The following is a 19,521-nucleotide window of genomic DNA, read 5'->3' as shown; positions in this document are numbered from 1 at the left end:
AGGCCCTCTCTCCAAATGCAGTCAGATGGTAGGTGCTGGGGATTAGAGCTTCAGCATGAATTATGAAGGGACACAATTTAGCCCATAGCAGTGACCTTTAGCTGCAATGAGCTGAGAGTTCTTCCAGATCTAGAATTTTGTGCATCTTCTTCAAAATTTTCACTGTATATAAATTGGCTACAATCTAAGTTACTGATATACTACTTTTCTTTATTTATTACAAATGACATTCCTGCTTTTCTGTGCTACCAAAAGAAAGGATCATAGAATATTGTCCTGGGGTCCCTTGTAACTAATAGAGACACTTTCACAATGCCCAGAGCCCTTGATGTCTTGCAAATGAAGGAGGAGGATGTCCTCAAATTCCTTGCAGCAGGAACACTCTTAGGTGGCACCAACCTTGACTTGGAAATGGAGCAGTACATCTGGAAAAGTGATGGCGTCTCCATCATCAATCTGAAGAAACCTGGGAGGAGCTTCTGTTGGCAGCTGTGCCATTGCTGCCATTGAAAACCCTGCTGATGTCTGCCATATCCAGGAACACGGGCCAGCGAGCTGTGCTGAGGTTTGCTGCTGCCACTGGAGCCACTCCCACTGCTGACACCTCACTCCTGGAACCTTCATGACCAGATCCAGGCAGCCTCCCGGGAGCTGAGACTTGGGTGACTACTGACCCCAGGGCTGAGCACCAGCCTCTCACAGATGCTTTACATTAACCTGCCAGCCATCGCTCTGTGTAACTCAGACTCCCCTGCACTGTGTGGACATTGCCATCCTGTGCAACAATAGGGAGCTCACCTAGTGGGTCTGACGCCATCCATGTGGGCCTGGAAAGTTCTGCGCATGTGTGGACACCCATGGGAGGTCATGCCTGACCTCTGCTTCTGCAGAGATTGAAAAGGAAGCACAGAGCACTGTCGAAAAGGAGGAATTTCAGGGTGAGTGGACTGCTGCAGCTCCCGAGTTCGCTGCCACTTAACCGAGGTGTCAGACTCCTTTGCAGCTGCCTTGGTGCCTAATCAGCAGTTCCCTTCTGAAGAGGAGTGCTCAGCTGTCCGAGAAAGATTGGACTGAAGCTTTCACTGCTCAGAGCACTGAAAGGGTAGGAGCGACGCTGAATGTCTTGGATAGAAAGGGAAATAAGGTTGCTGGAAAATAAAGTCTCTTTAAAAATTGACATTCCTGAATTAGCTTCCTGAAGCTAATTGTGTGTGTGTGTGTGTGTGTGTGTGTTTGTGTGTGTGTGTGTTTGTGTAAACATGCACACATATATTTATACTAGGGGCCCGGTGCACGAAATTCGTGAACTGGGTGTGTGTGGTGGGGGAGTGTCCCTCAGCCCAGCCTGCCCCCTCTCACATACTGGGAGCCCTCAGGCGTTGACTCCCATCACCCTCCAATCGCAGGATCGGCCCCTTGCCCAGGCCTGACACCTCTGACAGAGGTATCAGGCCTGGGCAGGGGAACCTCATTTCCCCCCATCACTGGTTCTGCCCCCAGCCCAGGCCTGATGCCTCTGGCCCAGGTGTCAGGCCTGGGCAGGGGACCCCCAGACCCCTCCGATTGCTGGCTCTGCCCCTTGCCCAGGCCTGATGCCTCGGCCAGAGGTGTAGACCCCCATCACCCTCCGATCACCTGATCGGCCCCTTGCCCAGGCCTGATGCCCCCGCCAGAGGTGTGAGGCTTGGACAGGGGACCCCCATCTTCCCCCGATCACTGGCTCTGACCCCCGCTCAGGCCTGAGGCCTCTGGCCCAGGAATCATGCCTGGGCAGGGGACCCCCATCTCCCTCTGATCGCTTGCTCCCCCCCCGCCCAAGCCTGACGCCTCTGACCCAGGCTTCAGGCCTGGGCAAGGGGACCATCATATCCCCCCAATCTCCGGCTCCACCCCCCACCCAGGCCTGATGCCTCTGGCCCAGGCATCAGGCCTGGGCAGGGGATCCCCAGCTCCCCGCGGTTGCAGGCTCCACCCCTGCCCAGGCCTAACGCCTCTGACCGAGGAGTTAGGCCTGGGCAGGGGACTCCCAGCTCCCCGCGATCTCCCGCTCTGCCCCTGCCCAGGCCTAACACCTCTGGCCGAGGCATTAGGCTTGGGCAGGGGGCCCCCAGCTCCCCGCGGTTGCAGGCTCCGCCCCTGCCCAGGCCTGACGCCTCTGGCCAAGGCGTCCGGCCCGGGCAGCGGGGACCCGCAGCTGCAGCGGCCCGCGATTGTGGGCTCCGCTTTAGGCCCAGGCAAGGGACCCCTAGCTCCCAGGACTGCCAGCTTCGACCGTGCCCAGCTCCACCCCTACTTCCTGCTATCACTGGCCAGGGCAGCAAAGGCGCCTGATTCTCCGATCATGGCTGGGGGTCAGGGCAAAGGTGGCCCCAGGGCCGCCTTTGCCCTGTCCCCCACCTCTTAGCTCCCCCCTGGGTTTCCGATCACTGTCAGTGGCAGGGGGCTTCTTCCTGCTTTCCCTTTCGCCTCCCTGCATTGTGCCCACATATGCAAATTAGCCGCCATCTTTGTTGGCAGTTAACTGCCATCTCAGTTGGCAGTTAATTTGCATATAGCCCTGATTAGCCAATGAAAAGGGTAGCGCCGTACGCCAATTACCATTTTTCTCTTTTATTAGTGTAGATTAGTGTAGATGCTTTTGGGTAATAGAGAGACAGCTGTGGTTATATCTACCTTTTATTCATTCATACGTTTACAATCAAAGTATGTATTTATTGACCAATGAAATGTGACCAAATGAATAACCAAAACCACACATTTTCACCATGCTAAAAGCATTTGTAAAATGCATTTAATTAAGTTTCTCTTTTAGATGAACCTACAATTTCATACTGCATTCAACCTGGTTTTTAAATATATTTATCTAGACTAAAATATCTGCAGCTGTACTAGGAGTTAAAGGCATCCCAAGTATATTCAAAAAGAGCCCTGTTGGCCCTAGCCGGTTTGGTTCAGTGGATAGAGTGTCAGCCTGCAGACTGGAGGGTCCTGGTTTGATTCCGGTCAAGGTCATGTGCCTGGGTTGCGGGCTCGATCCCCAGTAGGGGGCGTGCAGGGGGCAGCTGACCAATGATTCTCTCTCATCATTGATGCTTCTGTCTCTCTTTCTCTCTCTCCCTTCCTTTTTGAAATCGATAAAAATATATATATTTTAAAAAAGAGCCCTGTTGTTGTGGGTTGTACTTTCCAAAACATGGCTAAACAACATTTTCAATCCCACAGACCCTTGAACTTCCCAGTCAAGAGGTAGAGTCCATGTCTTCCCTCGCCCTTCTCTAATCTGGTGGGACTTTATGACTGCCACAACAAATAGAATGGAGCAGAAGGGACATTACGGGACTTCTGATAGTAGCTCATAAAAAGTGTTAGGGTCGCCGAAACCGGTTTGGCTCAGTGGATAGAGCATCGGCCTGTGGACTGAAAGGTCCCGGGTTCGATTCCGGTCAAGGGCATGTACCTGGGTTGCAGGCACATCCCCAGTGGGAGATGTGCAGGAGGCAGCTGATCGATGTTTCTCTCTCATCGATGTTTCTAACTCTCTATCCCTCTCCTTTCCTCTCTGTAAAAAATCAATAAAATATATTAAAAAAAAAAAAAGTGTTAGGGTCGTTGAAGGAGGAACACACGAGGCCAAAGTGGTAAGGGATAAATTTATTAGGTCATCTGAATACTAGATGGGCTGAGCCCCAAAATGGAACCAGTCCCCAAAGACAGGGTGTCAGAGGTTTTTAAAGAATTCTAGGTGGGCTTTTTTCTGGGCAGATAATTCTCTGTGAAGGTCTGGCTTCTGGGAAAGATTGGAGGGGAGAGAGAATGTGGTCTAAACAAGTGGAATGTCTGTTGTGAAGTGACTTAAAGTTCAGTTCCCAGGGGAGGGGGTATCGATTCAATTATTTGATTAGATCTAACATTCCAGCCTTTTTGTTTTATGGAATAAGATACTCGTAAATGAAATAATTTGCAATAAAATAAAATAATGTAAAATAAAAGTCTTCTAGCTTCCTCTCTGTCTGTCTCTCTCTCCTTGATAAGTATTCTGTCTTGCTCCAAGCAATCTTCATTCCAAGTAGCAACATTAACAAATATAGCATTATAAGAGTATTTTTGGCTTACATTCTAGAATGGGAGGAGTCAGTATTTCAATATATGAATTAATATAATTTCATTTCCAGTGGAAATTTACAACCAAAATGACATGATGGTTGTGGTTTTCATTACTTACTAAATCCTAAAAAAAAAAAAAGGTGGTCTTAACATGTCAATTCTTTTAAGAGTCTGGCCGTAGAGTACAGTTTTAGTAATGATACACCCATTATTCACTTCTGTCAGTTGGTTATAAGGTAAGAGAAGCCCAGAGAAGCTTTCAGAATCAGAACAAATACAGTAGAAATAGTGTTTTCTATAGATATACACCAGCCTTTCACCACAAAAATTGGTGACACAAGTTGGTATAGGTAAAAGTAATTATGTAAAACCATCAGAAGTCGTGGAATTGAAACTAGTTTGTGATTGGGTTCTGTGTCTCCTATGAAGGATGAAAAAGATAAAAAACAAAACAAAAATTTAAAATATGAATTTAAAAGGCATCCTACCCAAGCCTACTGCCCGTTTTCCTTCTCATTCCGTAACTCTTAACCCTGGGCTACTCCTGCTTTTTCTTGCTATCAAGCCTGCCTCGACCTGACTGGAGAGTTCAGGTCCAAGCCTGTCTCTGATAACGTACCCGAGCCTCTCTTCTAAAGTTACCCCCAAGGCCCTCGGGCTTCAAGCTTTCTCTTTCTTATAAAGTCCGGAGCCTCTACCAAGAGAAGTATGAGCTTAAAGCTGTGTGCCCAGGTTGACAGCATTGCTGTCCTGCTCTTAATGAATCCACAGAACCTGGTGGCATGCTGTAGGCCTCTTTGAGAGTTATAGGTTTCTTTGTTTACTACACCATTGTTTACTATTTAGTCCTCTATTTCATTTTCCTGAAAAGTGACTGGGAAGTTAGGTTTGTATCTTATTTCCCTGGGTTTTGTAAGAAGCTACCTCTGGAAAACAAACTAGAATTATGCCACTGTAAAGCATTTCTTGCCCTCCCTCAAACTTTTCATCATGCTCCCAGCACTCTCTATTCCCTTTTCAGCTTTATTTTTCCTTTCTAATGTTCATCACTGACTGCAGTGTCATGTATTCTACATACATATTTTTCTATAGTTCCCCCACCCCACTAGAATGCGAATTGGAAGACCCATCAGGGATTTTGTCTGCTTTTGCTTACAGCTGTATCCCTGGCACCTAGAGCCATGGCTGATAAATAGTAGGTACTAGATAATTATTGAAGGCACCCTACCTAATAAAAGAGTAATATGCAAATTTACCATCACTCCAACACACAAGATGGCCACCCCCATGTGGACACAAGATGGCCACCACAAGATGGCCTGCAGGGGAGGGCAGTTGGGGGTGACCAAGCCAGCAGGGGAGAGTGATTAGGGGCAATTGGGCTGGCAAGGGAGCAGTTAGGCATCGATCAGTCTGGCAGGGGAGTGGCTAGGGGCAATCAGGCAGGCAGGCAGGCAGGCAGGCAAGTGGTTGGGAGCCAGCAGTCCTGGATTGTGAGAGGGATGTCCCAACTGCCGACCAGGATCGGGCCTAAACAGGCAGTTGGACATCCCTTGAGAGGTCCCAGATTGGAGAGGGTGCAGGCTGGGCTGAGGGACACCACGCCCCCCCCCACACCCGTGCACGAATTTTGTGCACTGGGCCTCTAGTGAATAAATAAAGGAATAAATGAACAAATTCTGCAGGATAGGGCTTATAGCTGGCAACAGCATTCAGAGCTAGGGCTTTCTAGTGGCCAGCTTCACAAGAAATAAGATGAAAATAATTTCCATGTAGGGCTATTATTTATTGGAAATATATGCTTCATTCGTTCATCCATTTATTTAACAACAAAAATTTATTGAGAACCTTTTGTTAGAAGTTGATGCAGAGTTCTGGATTGGTAGGGTTTAGAAATGATGTGTGTTATTATAATCCAATTTATGGGTATTTACTCACATGTTGGCTGAAGGAAAATGTGAATGAATGCTGGAATAAGTGTCCTGATACAGGTAGATGTAAAGTGGGAGTTGCAGTGTTTTAAGGAGGTTGTGGAGAGGTGGATTTCCACAGGAGAAAGCATTTATTTTACATACTGAAGAAGTGATTGGCAGAGTTCACTCTGAGCTAAGGGAACTGAATGTTTAAAATCACAGATGAGAACTTACGGGATTTCACAGGAGTTGCCGTGACCGAGATGAGGCTGGAAATGTAGATTAGGATAGGAAAGTATATTGAAGATTAAGGTTAGAAAGTATCTTAAGGATTTTAAATGTATATCTTTTAGGTTATGGGAAACCACATAAGTTTATTAAGCAAGAAGTGACATATATACTGTTTGTTTCAGAAACATGATCATTTTTTGGTGCAGAATGTTGGGACTGAGGAAGGAGAGAGATTTAATACAGGGGTCTGCTAGGGAGCCACATCTTTGGTCCAAGTGGAGATGGTGAGGACTAGGGTAATAGCAATGGGAGTGAGGAAGTGATAAAGCAAGTAAGTATGTTGGAGGTGGAACCTATAGGATTTGATGAGAAGAATAAGGTAAAGGGAGGAGTGGGTAATGGTGATGAAATTTCTAATTCAGGAAGCTTTTATATGGTTTTATCTCTAACTGACATAAGTAATATACAGGATAAAGGGAACAGGCTTCATGGAAAGATGTAGAGGAAGACACCAGTTTGCTGTAAAACCTGCAAATGTTTGAGTTTCCAGACACTATTAAGAAGGTGAACTCTGAGATTAGTATAAAATGGGGCTGTAGATGAAGATTTGGGGGTCATTGTCAGACTGGTTATTAAGCCAGGACAAGTGGAATAGGGAAACTGAGACAGATAGTTAAATAACCAAGCAGTTTACAGCCATCTAGTAAATTATAAAATCCTATCTTCCCTAACCAAGGACACTTAAGAGTAAATGGTTTACACTTCTCCTACTCAACCAGAGGGTAAATAGCTTAAATAACTCTACTCAGGGAGACGGATAGCAGGAACCCAATTAGTGCCATTTGTGCCAGCCACACTCAAGGACAAGTCAGGGCAATAAATTTCATTTTGGGGCATCAGTTTAAGCTGATGAATATTCTATTGAGATCCTCCTTTAAGACCTCCCTTAAAATCCTCACCTTGAGAACCTTCAAGACAAAGACTCAGCATGGGCTCTCTCTGGAGCACACCTGTGCCTTTCTTCCCTCTCAGCCGTGCATCTTTACTTTTCTCTTCTAAACTCTAAGGATTCTCAGGAGACTTTCAACCACTGGAGCAATGAGCAGTCGCAGCTCATCCTGGGCATACTCCCTGAACCTGTCTCCAAGGCCCCGTTTTCTCTGACTTTTCAGTGAGCTAACTATAGCTCACTTCTTTCACTGTGACTTTTACTTCCCAGTGAGTCCATGCAGCCCAGTGTGGCCCACTTCTTTCTTATAATGTTTCTGGAGAGCCAAAGCAGAGCACCGCCGAGGCTTTCTCCGATTGCTCCTTCTACCCTATGTCCTTCCTTTGTTTCACTGTCCCCAGCTTTAATAAACATACTCTCAAAATCACCTGGACTCACGTTGTGAAATCTTTCCTGCAGGAAGTCAAGAACCTATACACTACTCGCCTACCTGAGGCAGACCCACTCAGAGCCTGGTCCCTTTCTGATGACAATTGCTGAGGCTATAGGATTTTATGATCTCTATCATAGGATACAGAGCAAGAATAAAATCATAGGATGCAATCCTGAGGTATGTGAATATTTAAGAGAAACTGGCAAAGATGGGGAATGAGTAGCCATTTTCACCAGAACCAAAACCAGAGGAGAGGGAAGAGAGAGGGAATTATTTTGCAGAAGAAAAAACAGCCAACCAATAGGGGGGGAAAAAAACAAAAACAAAAAAACTGCATAAGTCAAGAGAATGAGATTCAGTAATTAGGAACCTTAGATGACCTTAACAAGAACCTTTTCAGTTGGGTGCTTGTGGTGACAGCTGGGTTGCAAGGTCTGAAAGGTGAGAAAGCAGAATGAATGCTGTACATTTTATATGAATGTGTAGCAGCAACCTGATTGCACCCTCAGCTCCAACCCACACAACCTTTCTCACAGAAACAGATTCTCAGTCATGCAGGGCTTATGAGTTAAATTAACTTAGCACCTTGTATTTGCATGAGAACTCTATAATAGTATTCACAAGCTTACACAATGTGACTGCCAGCCATTTACTCTATTTTTTTTTTTTTTTTTTTAGCAACCTCACAGATATTTTTTTATATGACTGAGAAACATCACTTACTGGCCAAAATGTATTTGAAGTGAGTGAGGTCCAGGAAGTCTTCATTTCTAAACTAATCAAGGGCAGTCACACATCCTGAGGTGGCCTCAATTTAAGTTTGACTGCTTCTGTGCCGGTGACAGTGTCCTCTGTCACCTATTTGATGAAAAAAAAAATTGCTGAGATCATTTTATAAGCAGAAATTTCCACAAGTAAAAGGCCAGAAAGTACACACATACCTATGTATCTTTGTGTGTAAATGAATAGAAAAATCTGAAGGGTGCACACCCACCCAACAGTTGGCACTGAGTAACTCTGAGTAGAGGAGAAGGTTGGTGGTGGGGGGTGAGGGAGATAAAGGTAAGACTTCACTTTTCAGCAGCCAAATAGGGGTAGTACATTTTCCCAGAATGTAGTGTATTTGCATCTGAGTCACAGAGGGTCGCTCAATAGAAATATCCCCAGGGCCCACTCTTGATCTACCACACAGGATGCTTTGAGGCTGAGACCTAGGAGCTTGCATTTTTAAAGAGCACTATTGATGGTTCTTAGGTATCACAACATTGGACGGTCATTGGTACATAGAACAGCATACTGACTTGGGAATCTGAGGGTCAGGGTTTTAGTCCCAACCCTTACCATTTGGGTGGCTTTGCACAGATAGCTTATCTTCTTCTTTTTTTAAAATTAATATTCTTTTTTTTAAAAAAATATATTTTATTGATTTTTTTTACAGAGAGGAAGGGAGAGGGATAGAGAGTTAGAAACATCGATGAAAGAGAAACATCGACCAGCTGCCTCCTGCACACCTCCTACTGGGGATGTGCCTGCAACCAAGATAGTACATGCCCTTGACTGGAATCAAACCTGGGACCCTTCAGTCGCAGGCCAGCTCTCTATCCACTGAGCCAAACCGGTTATGGCGATAGCTTATCTTCTGATCCTCACTCTCTCATATGAGAATTGAGCATTCCCTCCAGGATTCTAGGGTTCTGGGATTTGCTCTGGGATTCTGATTTGTATGACTGTGAGTGTAACATAGCACTATGGGGAATAAAACTTCCCTTGAGATAAACCTTCTCATTATCATGTTTATACTTGTGCCTGGTCCTACCAATTAAGAAGATGCATTTAAAGAGAACATGTTTATTGTCGCAAACTTTTAAAATGTAAGCTTATAAAACCCTTAGGTGCTTATCTGTGACAGGAATTCCTGCTAATGGTTATGACTGTCAGTCATGGGAGGAACCTTGCCAGGTTGGTAATATATCAGTCATTAAAATTTCCTCTGTTTCTTCTTAATTTGTAAATATTTAGATGTGATGTGTCTGTAAAGTGGCTGGGATAGGGGATGAGGTTGGTGGAGGAGGCATGAGGAATAGAGGAAGTGTTATAAACATAAAAAAAAAGTTTAATTTCTTAGCAGGGAGGTCATTCAAATCCTAAACTGCCTTTAGTGCAGGTGTAATTCCTCCTTCTACCTCATTTCTATGCTTTCTATGCTTTGTAACTCGATACCTGGGTCTCCTGCAAGGTCGCTTTGCCTCTGTCCTGGCATTTTGGATCAGATTCCCTGTCTGGGGCAACACAGTGATAGAAGGTTAACTGGTGAGATGGCCTTCGAGTTACACCCTAATGAGAAAGCTGGTGCAAGCAGTTGGAGAATATCTGGATAGGAATTCTCCCTCCTGCTGACCTTGGCTCTACTTTTAACCTAAAACAAGAAAATAAAAAGGAAGAAAGATTACTGTACTATTGTTTTTTTACTGTACATAAATACATGAGAATTTCTTACAATTGTTTAAAATTACAATTGTTCAGGACATAAAAATGTGGCTTCACTGTTATGAAGAATACTGACTTTGGCAAAGCCTAGTATATCATAACCACAATGAAAATAACCACATCCATGCACACACATGCAAACAATACCCTGAAATTTCCTAATTGTATGTAGGATATCAAAGTCCCAAGTTGTATTTTGCAAGATATTGTGTCCCTTCTTTGCTATGTTGCCTTCTTTTTTCCAGCCAGAGAACAATTGCCCTCCCTTTTTTCCTTCTCTTCATATCTTCCTTCCTCCTTTGAAAATTGACAGGTCTGATACATTTGAGTCCCAATAGCACTTTCTTTCATAGATGATGGTGACTTAATACATGCAGTGGGACAACACGTTAAAAAGGACAACTATTTATGAACACTGTGGTGAGGGAGGCTGGAATAGCAGGATTCAGGTTCTCCTTTTGTTTGGAAACATCACCTTAACAGGACTATTGCTGATGTAAAGGCCAAGTCCAGAATATGTCTGATGGGAGAGATTTGTACAAAGACCAAACAATTGCTATGCTAAATTGTGAAAACAAAAACACCCCCCCCAAAAAAACCTAAAACACTATTCATTGGGTAAGAGTGCTAGGCTAACTGACTGCTTTCTCTGGGTTGTGGATGATAGTGGCACTGAGGGATGATGAGAGACAAGAGTGGATGAGAGACAAGAGTGAAAGATCTTAATTGGCAGAGGTCTAAGTCTCAGCTCTGAGGACCAGTGGAAGAGGAGAGAGACTTAGAGGTAAGGAACTTGTCATGGAAGGGCCTGGCCCATGAACTTTAGGAACACTAATAAATATCTCGTCTGAATTTCTTTCATTGTTCTCATCCCTTTATGTATACTTAAATTTTTCAATTAACACTTTATTAATAATTAAAGCCTGAATTGAACTTTGCTGAAGGAAGTTATGAGCTGGTTCTTTGACCACAGTTGTTTTGAGCTCCTGATATGAGTATAGCTATTTCTTCTTCTGAGGCTAATGTGAAGGTAATAACATCTTTCTATGTGATATCATCGATCCTTAAATTCTATAAGTGGGTCAGCAACAAAGATAGTGTCTTAAGAAAGAGCAAGAAATTAGTAGTGATACCCAAGATTGGCTAGTAGTGAGTGCATGCCTTCTGCAAGGTTCTCTGTAAAATTAAGAAAGAGGATCTGAAAGGAACATGGATATCTGGAATCATGCAAGATGGAGAGTTGAATAATTTATATTTGGGTGTAAAAGAAAGGAGAGCCTGACAGGTGTGGCTCAGTGGTTAAGTGTCAACTTATGAACCAGGTTTGATTCCTGGTCAGGCACATGCCTGGGTTGTGGGCTCGATCCCCAGTAGCGGGTGTGCAGAAGGTAGCTGATCAATGATTCTCTCTCATCATTGATGTTCCTATCTCTCCCTTTCCCTTCCTCTCTGAAATCAATAAAATATATATTAAAATATATTTAAAAAGAAAGGAAAGGGGAGTCTTGCAAACCTGATCACTCTCAGGTTAGGTATAGTATGTTGCATTTTCAAAATTCCTCACATTTAAAGTTATTCATTTTGAATATCATACTTATACATGCTGTAAATTAATATTTTTAAAATTTCCTTACGTTTGGGAATATCCTGTTAAAAGTGATGTCATATAATATTATATCCTATGTGATGGTATGGGGGTTACATTTTATCCAGAAATAAATGACCACTATTTGATTGTAAAGAAAAAAAAGAGTAAAGTTGGACTTAGACTGAACTCTTGGAGGTCATCTAACTTATAAAGATGGAGTTTACTTGATTGACAGATCTCATGAAAGAGAATTTTGATGGAAAAACAATCTGACTTTGTAATCAGTCACAGGGTTGGTTTCCACTATCACCCTAAAATTCCCTCATTGATATAATGCCTGCTTTGCAATCTGTTTTGTCTTAGTCACTGATTTATTCTCCAAAAATTCTCTTCAGTTTCAGAAATACAAAGCCACACTCAGTAACAGTGATTCATGACTAAAAAATTCACAATTTATAGTCCTTCTAGAGGTCTGATTTTTTCCCCTCCTGCTTGAGCTTTTCAGTTTAAAGATAAGTAGAGACACTTCTGGGAAGATTAAATTAATTGTCTCAAGTTATTGGCATCAAGCTAAATATCATCTCATTCACATTTGCCTCATTCCAACCCTAACAGTGAAGGTTTTATAGATAATATTCCTTAAGCATACTTACTTTTCATCTTTGGGGAAAAATAATCTGTTATTGGTCAATAGTCTGGATCCTGGGATTAGAAGATGAACCAGGGTATTTATTGCGGCAGACACTGCACAGCCTACGTCAGTGATTATATCAGGAGTCAGGGGCCTTAAAAGAAGATATAAATTGGTGCCACAGGCCTGGCGCCAGGCACAGACAGGGCCTGGTTCTCAGTCATGACCAATGTTGTGCTGTCAAAGTGATTTCTAGATCCTGTGACCTATCTCCCGCCCTGAGATCACAGCCGGCATTGCATAAACTTGCTATTAATTGGTCTTTTTGCTTTTTTGTTCCCTTACATTTCTGGCCTCACTTTCTTCATTTTTACCTCATCAGTAGTTAAAAGTGGAAAGTAACTCTTAAGAATTCTTTTTGAGGGAGTCTGATGAGATAGAATTGAAGAACAAGCTTTCAATGGCAGGAAACTTGAAAGAGGACCACATCGGATGTGGATATCAGAAAGGGAATCTTAAAGGAGAAACTAGGTTTCAAGAAAGAAAATTTGGGAGGGGAAGGATTTCTCTAGGATATCATGATAAAAAGGGACAGTATGGGTGTTACCTGGGAAAGAAAATCATCAGAACTGAAAAAAACTCAAAGAAAGTCAGGCTGAGAGAATTGGCGAGAAAAAGATAACAAAGAAAGTAAGAGGTTGGGAAAGAAAGCAGGATATGCTTGAGAAAGAGCCATGTGCTAGTGACCATTTCAGTCTCCCCTAAGTGCAGGTGTACACTCATTCTTTTCTCCCACCTACACTTCCTGTAATTTAACAGCCTTCAAAGCAGAGGTGTTCCCAATAAGTAAATAAATATATAAAGGTATGTTTTATGAACGTTCACAGAAGAATTCAATTATTCGATGTGAAAATCCAATTTCCTCCCCCTCCCCATTATCCAATCTTGAGAACCTGGATAGGCCTCAGAAGATTAGCTTTAGATCATTATTTAGAAAAACACCTGTCCTTTTCTCTTCTGTCATTACAGCCTTGCATGTCAGTGGACTGAAGTGCATTAGAGTCTATTAGAGAGATGCTGGTGAGGAAACTTGCAATAAAAGGGATGAAAATGCTTCTACTTTCCTCTGCTCCCATGGGACTTAGCTTACTAAAGTCACCACCAGCATTTTTCTTGAGCTGGATTTACTGTATATATTCAATTTTAAATTAAGTGCAAAAGATTTATTTACTTCAAGGATTTTCTAAGGCTCCTTTTAAATTTAATATCTAAATAGGGTTTTAGGGTCTGAATTTCCTCCCATTGTGCAGTTAAAATGTAATTATGAAGTAGGGTGTGAAGGAGGCTGTGGGGTGTGTCAGCAAAACATAGGGAAGTTTGTTATGAAAAAGAAAACTCAAAATCACAGAACATCTAAAATAAAATATAGTATGCAGATTGTCTGTAGTTTGAGATTATTTCTGTCATGGAAATTACTCCTTAGTGTGGGTAACTGCCAATTGACCAAATTTTGGTGTCTGAAACTCATAGATAAACAAGAAAACTATTAAATACTATAAAATCACTGACAGATGCCTTCTTAAATGACCAAACCTTCAAGACTTTTCTAAAATCACCCTCAATCTCATTTTAAAATCCAAGCAACAGCTTTTAAAAAATTGTTCTTTCAAAAGCTTCTCATTTTCTGTACTTATGATATGGTGGGTTAGAGTATTACATACACATTTTTGCAAAAATTAGGTTACTCTGCCAAGATGAATATTGTGTAACCCCCTGAACTACCATAATGGCCCCAGAAGTAAACTTACAAATAAAAAGAAAACAACCTTTTGCAAAAAGCATGATCAGCAAAACAGGCATTGCAATGTGTTCTTTTCTTTAAAATTCTTACCCGAGGATATGTTTTCATTGATTTTTAGAGAGAGAGGAAAGGTGAGGGAGGGAGAGAGAGAGAGAATCATTGATGTGAGGGAAACATTGATTGATTGCTTCCCATATGCACCCCAACCAGAGATCGAATCTGCAACCAAGGTATGTGACCTGACCAGGAATCAAACCCTGGACCTTTCAGTGTATGGGACAATGCTCCAACCAAGTGAGGCACCGGCCAGGGCTGCAATGTATTATTGTTATTGTTATTATTTTTTATTGTCTAAAGTTTTACATATGTCTCCTTTTTCCCCAATTGACACCCCCCCAGCCATTCCCACCCCAGGCAAACCCCAACTTCCCCAGTGTCTGTGTCCATTGGTTATGCTAACATGCATGCATGAAGTCCTTTGGCTGCTCTCTAACCCCGCCGCCTTCCCTACCATTTGTCTCTGGAATATTCTTGTTCATCAAATTGTGTTGATCATTATATACCACATACGAGTGAGATCATGTGATATTTATCTTTCTCTGACTGGCTTATTTTGCTTAGCATAATGCTCTCCAATTTCATCCATGCTGTTGCAAATGGTAGAAGTTCCTTCTTTTTTATAGCGGCATAGTATTCCATTGTGTAGATATACCAAAGTTTTTTAATCTACTTATCTGCTTATGGGCACTTACGCTGTTTCCAAATCTTAGCTATTGTAAATTGCACTGCTATGAACATAGGGGTGCATATATCCTTTCTGATTGGTGTTTCTGGTTTCTTGGGATATAGTACTAAAAATGGGATTACTGGGTCAAATGGGAGTTCCATTTTTAACTTTTTGAGGAAACTCCATACTGTTTTCCACAGTGGCTGCACCAGTCTGCATTCCCACCAGCAGTGCACCAGGGTTCCTTTTTCTCCACATCCTGGCCAGCACTTGTCATTTTCTGATTTGTTGATGATAGCCATTCTGACAGGTGTGAGATGGTACCTCATTGTTGTTTTGATTTGTATCTCTTCGATGATTAGTGACTTTGAGCATGTTTTCATATGTTTCTTGGTCTTCTGTATGTCCTCTTTCGAAAAGTGTCTGTTCCCTCTCTGGCCAGCACCCTCTCCAATTTGCCCATTTTTTGATTGGATCATTTATCTTCCTTTTGTTAAGTTGTATGAGTTCTCTGTAAATTTTGGAGATTAAACCCTTATCAGAAATATCATTGGCAAATATGTTCTCTCATGCAGCGGGCTTTCTTGTTGCTTCGTTAATGGTTTCTTTTCCTGTGCAGAAGCTTTTTATTTTGATATAGTCCAATTTGTTTATTTTCTCCTTAGTCTCCTTGCCCTAGGAGCTGTGTCTGTAAAGATATTGCTATGACATATGTCTGCTTTTTTCTGCCTATGGAGTCTTGTAGGATTATTATTATTATTTTTTATGTACAGAGAAGAATGACATATGGGTAGGGGAGTATCCATCTTTATTTCTTTAAATCCTCATCAGAGGATAATTTTTCCATTGATTTTTAGATAGATTAGAAGTAAGGAGGAGAGAGAGAGAGAGAGAGAGAGAGAGAGAGAGAGAGAGAGAGAGAGAGAGAGATTGCCTCCCGCACCTGCCCGGGGAAGGAACCTGCAACCCGGTTACATGCCCTTGACCTGGAATGGAACCCAAGACCCTTTGGTGTGTGGGTCAACTCTCTACACTAAGCCACAGTGGCCAGGGCTGCAATATATTCTTAATAGACAGACATTCAACATATACTTATCTTAAATGGAATATAAAAAGAAAACATTTTTGCTTATATTTTGGGATAAGATCTAAAAAACAGCTCACCCATACTTTTAAGTTGTTTTAGTTTGCTTATGGTAGAGAGGAATGCTATTACATCACTATGTCTTCTTGACTGCTTTTGTTAATCACATTTTCAATAGTCAGCAGCATCATCTGAAGCCTTTTTATTCTGCTGTTAGATTGTGGTTGGGTTCCCCTAAAAGTTTCCTTGCTCATCCTTTCACTTGAGATCCTTGTGTTGGTTAATTCGATGTGTCAATTTGACTGGTTCACAGGTACCCAGACATTTGGTTAGCACTATTCTGGATGCTAGGGTGTTTTCTAGGTAAGATTAACATTTGAATTGATAGAGGAGTAAAGCAGATTGCTCTCCTCAATGTGGGTGGGCCTCATCTAATCTGTGTAAGGTCTTAGTAGAACAAAAAGTTTAAGTAAGATATAATTTTCTCTCTCTGACTGACTGTCTTTGAGCTGGGACATCAGTCTTCTCCTGCCCGTGGAGTTGGACTCAGACTGGAACTTACACCATTAGCTCTCATGGTTCCCTGGCCTTCACACTCAGACCCAAACTATTCGTTTCCTCTCCTGAGTCTCCAGTTTGCAGACTGAAGATCTTGGGACTTCTCCACCTTCTGAATTGCATCAGCTAATTCCTTGTAATAAACTAGATGCCCAATGCATGAATTCGTGCATGGGTGGGGTCCAGCCAGCCCAGCCCCAATTGGGGCAGATTGGGGCTGGGCCTGTAGGCGGGAAGTTGGCCAACCAGCCCACCCTCATCAGGGCTGATCAGGGCCAGGCTGGCTTGGGGAGTGGCCAGGGGCAATTGGCTGGTGGCTCCCTCACCTGATTGGGGTGGGGGGCTGATTGGGGGTGGGGCCGGCTGTAGGGAGGGTCTGTGGGTGGTGGTAAGGTGGCCCCACCTTCAAATGGGGTGAGGGGGACTGATCAGGGGTCAGTGGCCGGCCCTGACCCTGATCGGGGTGAGAGGCTGATCTGGGGTGGGGCTGGGCAGGGGGAGGGGCTGCAGAAAGTTGGTTGGCCAGCCCTGCCCCCTATTGGGGTAGGGGGATGACCAGGGGTGGGGCTAGCTGGGGGGAGGGGCTGTGGGAGGTTAGCTAGCTGGCCCCAATCCCCATCAGGCCAGTTCACTGGCCACACTGGGTGTCATAGCGAACAGTCATTCTAGTTGTGGTGTTCTGGCTGCTGGCTTTTTATACATATAGACTAGAGGCCCGGTACACCAAAATTTGTGCACAAAAAGTTGGGGAGTGGGGATCCCTCAGCCTGGCCTGCACCCTCTCCAATCTGGGACCCCTCAGGGGATATCTGACTGCCTCTCATAATCTGAGACCACTGGCTCCTAACCGCTTGCCTGCCTGCCTGCCTGCCTGATTGCCCCAAAACCCTTTGCCTGCCTGCCTGATTGCCCCTAATCACCTCTACCTGCCTGATCACCCCTAACTCCTCCCCGCACCTCGGACCCAGGATTCCCTCCTCCAGCTGGTTTCAGGCACCTAGGACCCGGGCTTCCCTCCCTCTGGCTGGCCGCAGGCATCCAGGACCCAGACCGGCTTCACCCAGGCCAGCTGTAGCTGCAGGGGACCATGGGCAGGCGGCTTCACCCAGTCCAGAACTGCAGGCGCCCAGGATCACGGGGTGGGCAGCTTGTCCTTCTCCTGGGCTGCAGCCTGGCTGGTCCCGATTCCTCTCTCGTGAGCTCATTTGTGCCTGACTGGTCCCCATTTCTCTCTCCCCAGGGTTGAGTGTCTGAGCAGTTCCGGCATGAGGGCGTGAGAGCGAGATGACCATTTGCATATTAGCTCTTTATTACATAAGATATTTATATACGTATATATATTCTGTTGGTTCTGTTTCTCTGGAGAACCCTGACTAATACAGCCACCTGGTTAGCTTTTTCATGAGACTGTCAACAGGAGCTATGTTTGGCTATAACTCCCTCCCTGCAAAGTCTCTTGAAAGAGAGTTCTGAGAGGGTCAGAGAAGAAGAGCCATTCCCATTCATGGACTTAGAAACGGTCCCAAGGCAACTCCATTTAAATAGGTCACCTCTTCCTCAGGCTCATTTCATAGAGCTCTACATGTCTATTTGCCTCTGGCTTGGAATACCAAAAGCTTTTAGCATCTGGCAGACACTTACTCAGTTCCCAACTGTTGATGCTCAGCTGCTGGAGGACTCTTCAGCCTCTGGAAGCAATTTTTGCTCTTGTTATTTACAAAGCCCACCAGTCTGGCTGCTTTTTTCTACTTGAGCTGTTTCTCATTTTCCTTAGGGGTCTTTACTCTCATATGGATGGAGAGGCTTCTGGAGACCTTGAAATCCCACGATATTAAAAAAAAAGGTGCATATATGTCTTTTTCTGTGAAACATCATATATTTTTTCCTGTAAGATTTTTAAAAGATCCAGGGACACCCCTCCTCCCCCCAAAAAAGATCTTTGTCTCAGGGAGTTGGTATACTTGCTGATCCTTTAAGGCATTTTGTTATTTTTCTACTCTGAGGAAGAGATATCAACTCAGTCACTAGCATTGTTTGCTTTGTGGAGCCCAAAGGAGGTCAGCAATATCTTGCTTTCTTAAACAAACTTGCTCTCCTTAACGAAAAAAGTTTAATATACCTCTTCCTAAGAAGGACATATTACACCTTCTCATTCATTTCAGGTCAAGAGAAATTGGGCAAGGTTAAGCATGACTACATTTTTCCCCAAGGAAATGCTCTAGTCTAAGCTTTCGGGGTGGGGCATACACATGTTCACTGTTTTTTGAAATTTTATGATACCTTGTCTTCTTAAGCACACATATTAGTAAAAGATCTATTTTTCCCACTTCCTTCTACATCTTGCCCCTCCTGCTCCCACCTATATTTGGGAGCACTAAAGTTCAGTGTCGGGGTTTTCACTGATTTCAAACAAATTTTTATTGAATTCCTCCATTCTTTTAATACCCAGATTTTTAGGAACTACAGTGACAGGACAAAGTCAGTGCCATAATTTTTCCCTGACCACAGGAATAGTACTATGTTTGCTGCAATCCCACCATCATATCTTGGAAGGATTATTTATAGTTATACTCCTGTTGCCTAATAATAGGACTGGTTGTTGTCTGCATGGAGCTCAGTCCAGCAGGAGAAAGAGCTACACAAATAAGTAGTGATAATCAACAGTGACAACAAGTAGAACAATAGTGTCTACAAAGTGCAATGGAACTGCAGCCTGAGGGACAATTCACTGTTTCCACCTTTGCAGATTGAGGAGGGCGAGGGAAAGTTACTAAGAGAAGAGAATTTTCTCCTGGATCCTGACATGAATATAATTTGGCCAGGGGGACCAAAGGGAAGGGAATAGAGAGAGACCTGATAACTCTAAGACAGAAAAATCTAGAAAGGCTTTCTTTCTTAAACTAATGTTTAGAAAATATTTGCTGTTTAAACATTCCTATTAAGCAATCTTTGTAAAATGCTTATTTAAGACCAAGAAATTCTGTGCCAGTGTTTTTAAAACAGAGAAACAGCTGC

At 43.4% G+C, this 19,521-nt stretch overlaps 1 pseudogene; it reads left to right on the top strand.

The window, feature by feature from the left end:
* The first annotated feature begins 312 nt into the window (after positions 1–312).
* On the top strand, positions 313–655 carry LOC118649900 (annotated as a pseudogene).
* The last annotated feature ends 18,866 nt before the right edge of the window (positions 656–19,521 follow it).

This window comes from Myotis myotis, unplaced genomic scaffold, assembly GCF_014108235.1.
Source record: "Myotis myotis isolate mMyoMyo1 unplaced genomic scaffold, mMyoMyo1.p scaffold_m19_p_3, whole genome shotgun sequence".
NCBI classification, from domain to species: Eukaryota; Metazoa; Chordata; class Mammalia; order Chiroptera; family Vespertilionidae; genus Myotis; species Myotis myotis.
This window is presented reverse-complemented; position numbering and strand designations above follow the sequence as displayed.